Source organism: Macaca mulatta, chromosome 6, assembly GCF_049350105.2.
Source record: "Macaca mulatta isolate MMU2019108-1 chromosome 6, T2T-MMU8v2.0, whole genome shotgun sequence".
NCBI classification, from domain to species: domain Eukaryota; kingdom Metazoa; phylum Chordata; class Mammalia; order Primates; family Cercopithecidae; genus Macaca; species Macaca mulatta.
The window spans coordinates 155,192,596-155,198,595 of record NC_133411.1 but is presented as its reverse complement, the minus strand read 5'-3'; positions in this window follow the sequence as shown (position 1 = coordinate 155,198,595).

Below are 6,000 nucleotides of genomic sequence, written 5' to 3'. Positions count from 1 at the left end.
GTGACTCTGAGAACAAATAACGGAGATCCTGAATCCTATTTGTGGGATCACGCTTTCCTGAGAAAGGGATATTTGAGCTGACGTCTGAAGGATGTGTCACTAAAGGGAAAGAGAGAACTTCTTGGGCAATGGATCTGTGGTGAGGGGAGTCATTGAAAGAAGAATCAAGGGGACAATAATTGGAGACAGGGGAAGAGAGGCAGGCAGAACCAGGGTTCTTGCACAATTGTGTGATGGTGACAGTGTGCATGTATGTATTATTTTTACAAAGCAGATATTGGACCCAAATTGTTTCACAGCTTGCTTTTTTTTCTTTAACTTAACATTATATCATACACAACTTTCCTTGTCGTTATGAATTCTAATATACATTCTTCTTTTTTTTTGAGATGGAGTCTCGCTCTGTTGCCCAGGCTGAAGTGCAGTGACACGATCTCGGCTCACTGCAAGCTCCATCTCTTGGGTTCAAGCAATTCTCCTGCCTTAGCCTCCTGAGTAGCTGGGATTACAGGAATGTGCCACCATATCCAGGTAATTGTTGTATTTTTAGTAGAGATGGAGTTTCGCCATGTTGGCCAGGCTGGTCTTGAACTCCTGACCTCAGGCGATCCACCCGCTTCAGCCTCCCAGAGTGTTAGGATTACAGACAAGAGCCAGCACACCCAGCCCACATTCTTTTTAATGACAGCATATAACCCCATTATATAGTCAAGCCATGATTCATTTATCCAATCTCCTATCGTTCAACTTTGAAATAGTTTCCATTTTTTCACTACAGTAAATGACACTAAAGAGAAGACCCTTTGTAATTCAGTCTTTGCACTCTTCTACTATTATTTGCTTTGGATAAATTACTCAAACCACAATTGCTGGGTAAATGGGTGTGCACACTTTCAAATTCCTTTCTCTCTCTGTCTTTCCTTCTCTCCTTCCTTCTTCCTTTCTTTTTGTGAACTGCCAAATCAATCTCATAAAAATCTTGCGCCTCTTTGTACTCAAAACCAATATGACTTTTCTTTAAATGTTAAGACAATGGAAAGTCACTTTATTTCACTATTTTCTAGCACAATACATTATACCAGAAGTGAGGGAAAATGTTGGGAGGAAGAGATCTCCAGTTGCTCAGGGATATTTCATTGAGACAAAACAGCAAAACTCATCTGTCAGGCAATAGTTTCCAGTAAGTACCCATCATCTATCCACAGTATAGATCTCTCTGGCAGCAAACATTTAGGTGCCATATAATTCAGGAGTCATTGTCGAAACCGATCAATGGGTCTTGCACATGATAACAAGCTTTCACCTGCAATTGAGAGCTGGGGAGTCTGTGCCTCTCTGTAGAGCAGCCTGGACCGTGAATGGCAAATCACCATTCAGCCCTCGGTGAGAGGCAGCACTTTCCGTTTCAAGACCAGCCCTGAAGCAGCGGAAAAGGGAAGTCGTGTGGCTTTGTGGTTTGATTAGAGGACTGGGCCATTACAACTTCAAGTTCTCTTTGGGCTCTGCCAATGACTTCTCCGATGGCCTCAATGCAGTCTGTCTCTTTTTTCTCAGCAGTAAAATGGAGACAAGAATGCTAGCTTCTTCCACATAAAGAATACAACCAAGTACTTGAAGACTTTTAACACATCTGGGCATCCATAAAGGAAACTGTTGCCCAAGACAATTCATTTTTTTTTTTTTTAAAATCACCATTGTAGAGGTTTTGTTGCTTCGGAGAAATCTAAGTTTAATGGTTATGTATAAGAAATGGGGCAAGCTGGGCACGGTGGCTCACGCCTGTAATCCCAGCACTTTGGGAATCAAAGCGATCACTTGAGGTCAGGAGTTCAAGACCAACCTGGCCGACATGGTGAAATCCCATCCCAACTAAAAATACAAAAATTAGCCAGGCAAGGTGGCAGGTGACTGTAGCCCTGGCTAGTTGGGAGGCTGAGGCAGGAGAATCACTTGAACCTGGGAGGCAGAGATTGCAGTGAGCCAAGATTGTGCCACTGCACTCCAGCCTGGGCAATAGAGTGAGACTCAGTCTCAAAAAAAAAAAAAAAAAGAAAAAAAAAGAAATAGGGCAAATTGTCTCTTCCCTGTCTCCACTATGACCAAGTAAGCATAACACTTTATATTAATTAATTACATATTAATGTTTTCATATTAAAATATGAAGCTCGTTGGAAGCATGAAAACAAGGTACAAGAAATATGTGTTTATAATTAAGGAAAGATAATAACTTACTGTTGAATGAAAAAGATAATGAAAGTTATATGATCATTTTTGAAAATTGTGAGCACATATATATGTAATACATTCACATAATTTAAAAAATCTAGAGGCATACAAAAAAATTTCAGGTGGTTGTCTGTGGATTTTCCATTTCTTCCGTTGGCCTGTCTCTATTTTCCGATTTTTCTACAATGAACACTTGAGTGCTAAATGAATTACTTGAGTGCATGTGAATTACTTGAGTGCTAAAAATTATTTTGAAGTAAGTGATGAATATTTTAGAGGGCAATGATCTTTGTGAACCTAAATAGAAAATAAACCGGGAAGCTTTTATATTATATATATGGACACAATCCAAAACTGAGTAATATGAAATATTTGTTTTCATTGGAAAGTAAGTAAATCAAGAGGAGCAAGCATTTCCTGACTTGAAGTAGACATGTTCAGAGACCTGGTTAGGAACAATTACTGACTTTTGTATAACATCTTAGAAAACTCTGTCTCTAACTGTTGTAACAGATCAGGTTCTCCTTCTCTGCAGATGATGCAGATTTTAGTTCCAACCATAGACCTGGTTGAAGGTGAGACGGAGCATCTAAATACTCATTTCCTCTTCATATTCTAGTAGCAGTAGACAACCCAGCACCTAGCACTGTGAAGTCTCATGTAACACAAGACTCTCCTGCCAGAACACACGGGCCCATGTATACCCAGTACAAGCCTATTGTGCTAAGTAACATGGAGCCACATGGGGTCTCCATTCATGACCACCACGATAACAAGCCTATATATGGTGGCTGTCATAGACTGCTTGCTCATACCACTCCGGGGGAGAGATCAAATACAATACTGAAAGGATAAAATAAATAACTGCTTTTAGCCTACCCCTTCTACCGGGATGCACTCCACTTTTGCTTTGAGAACCAGCGCTTTCTGAGTGGAGACAATCTTGGTGAGCCTGTCAATCAAGAGTCCTACCCTCTTCTGGCTGATGGTTTGACATAGGCCAGGCCCATGTTCTCTACACAGAAACAGGATCTTGAGTGCACTGACAAGAACTGCAGGAGTTCAACCTGAAAGTACAGTCCCAGCTGGGCGTGGTGACTCACGCCTGTAATCCCATCATTTTTGGGAGGGTGAGGTAGGTGGATCGCTTGAGGCCAGGAGTTTGAGACCAGTCTGTGCAACATGGCAAAACCCTGTCTCTACTAAAAATACAAAAACTAGCCAGGCATGGTGGTGTACTCCTGTAGCCCCAGCTACTTGGGAGGCTGAGGCAGGAGAATCACTTGAACCTGGGAAGCAGAGGTTGCAGTGAGTCAAGACCATGCCATTGCACTCCAGCCTGGGCGACAGAGCGAGATTTTGTGTCAAAAAAAAAAAAAAAAAAAGAAAAAAGAAAGAAAAAGAAAGAAAGTACAGTTCCTTTATTCCTGCTTCTTCTGAACTGTCTGCTTTCTGTCGTTCCTTGAGATTTTCAGCCTTTCTTAAATTCTGTAAGCTACTCTATATTTCTAGTAAATTTTCTTTTTGTTTAAGTTACACTTAGTTCCTATTGTCACAACCAAGGAACCCAAAGAAATACTAAGCCTCATTTATGGACTACTTTCCCATCCAGCCCTTGGATTCACTGCAAAGTCACAAGATGACACCAGATAATTGCATGTGCATTTTAAAAATGTGTGCCTGGAGGCTGATGACAAGAGGTCAGAAAATATCTATTATTCACTGAAAATGCAATGAATGCAAATCAATGTGTATTATAATACTCAACTACAAAAATAGCACACTTTTGAGATGAAGATGAGTCCCCACTACTATAATCTGCCATAAGAAGAAAAACATTCTGAAGTGTAACTAATGTAAAATAAGCTGGAATCCTGCAAAACATCCCCCAAAGCCATGATGATGTAGTAGCAAAAGTTTTAGTAACCCCTAAGTAAAGAGTGCTGAAAAGAGAGAAGGGGATAAAAGCAGCAAAGATGGGGCAGCATATACAAACAACTCTAGGCTGAGAATCAACAGAGCAGCTCTGTAGGATGTAATTGTGAAGCTGATGACTTCAGGAATTTCTAAACAGCATCACTCTGATTAAGAAGGGAGACAGCATATATTATTTCTCAGCTCTCTCTTTCTTTGTCCAGATTCTCAGAAGACAGTCTGGCTGATTCTACCCACTAGTGATTGCTTTCCCCAAGGTTAGGTGTTCACCTACAGTCCAATCACCTGAGGCCAGAGAGGGACAGGGTCATGTAATATAAGGAGGTGCAGAAGTCAGCCCTGAGGGAGGAGAGGAGAGTTATGAGAAGTGATGGCAAGAGCCCAGAAGGAGATATCAATTTTACCTCTGTAGCAATTTTAGAACAAGAGGGGGACTAGAGAAGAGGTCCCCTGTTCAACTACCTGACCACGTTATCACCTATAATATAAACTTTAAGATAGAAAGGGTTGGGCCGGGCACGGTGGCTCGTGTAATCCCAGCACTTTGGGAGGCCAAGGAGGGCAGATCACGAGGTCAGGAGTTCGAGACAAGCCTGGCCAACGTGGTGAAACCCCATCTCTACTAAAAATTCAAAAATTGGCTGGACATGGTGGCAGGCGCCTGTAATCCCAGCTACTCGGGAGGTTGAGGCAGGAGAATCGTATGAGCCTGGGAGGCGGAGGTTGCAGTGAGCCGAGATTGAGCCATTGCACTCAAGCCTGGGTGACAGGGCAAGTCTCTGTCTCGAAAATAAATAAATAAAATGAAGATAGAAAGGTTCATGTTAGATCATTCTCAAGACCCTGCCAGCAATAAAGCATTGTGGCAAAGTTTCTGCACAGTTTGAAGATTACTTTGTTAGTACACGAAGAACATTTATTCACAGCATGAATTTCAGTTGGGGCAGGCATATTGTATGGTGATAAATAGAGCATAGACTTTGGAGTCAGGCTCCCTGAGTTCAATCCTGGCTTACAGTGTACCTCTGGTTTCATGTAAGCACTCTAATACCACTTTGTATGTCTATCATGAGAGATCAATGAAATCACTGATGCAAAGGACTCATTGCAACGCCTAGAATTTTATTATTATGAGATATAAAAATCCCATTGTGAAGTTAGCAGGGAAAAAAATGCATGAACAAAACCATTTCTCTCTTTGCCTGATTTCAGTTTTTAATCTTATCATGAATTCATAATCGGCTATCAACCTTTTGCGACAGAAATCAACGCAATCTCAGAACTCATTATTTTTTTGCCATGACCTTCATTTAGGCTAAATGAAGTGAACAAAGCAAAAATCTCTATTTTATCACAGAAGCATTGATAATTGATTGTTTTTTAAGTGATGAGGGAAAAACAAGGGCATTTCTCACTAAGCCCTGGTTCACACAGGGAATGTGAACGCTGACTCCCTCCTGCACTGCTCCCCCCACCCCTGCTCACACCCTTCCTGCCTCCTGCCTGCTGTTAGTATCTCTCTAGCACTGTCCTAGCTCCTGTGATGTACCCTCCCAGGACTAGCTTCAATAGAGGGAAAAAATACACTTTCTATTGATTTCATTTCATATACATTTATGCCGTTGGTTGGCTGCTTTTATGTTACATCCAACCTTCAGAATTCAGGTTGGATATGTCATGTCATGATGTGCAGGAGGCATCGCGGCGTCAAAAAGAGACTGAGGCCTGCAGAGAGAGCGCCCCTGGACTTTAATGGGAGCCAAGTACATTCAAAGGGAGAATTTTGCTTTCAGTGTATTTAACACTGCTTGCCTGGAGTTCTGCCTCCACAGGGGCTAA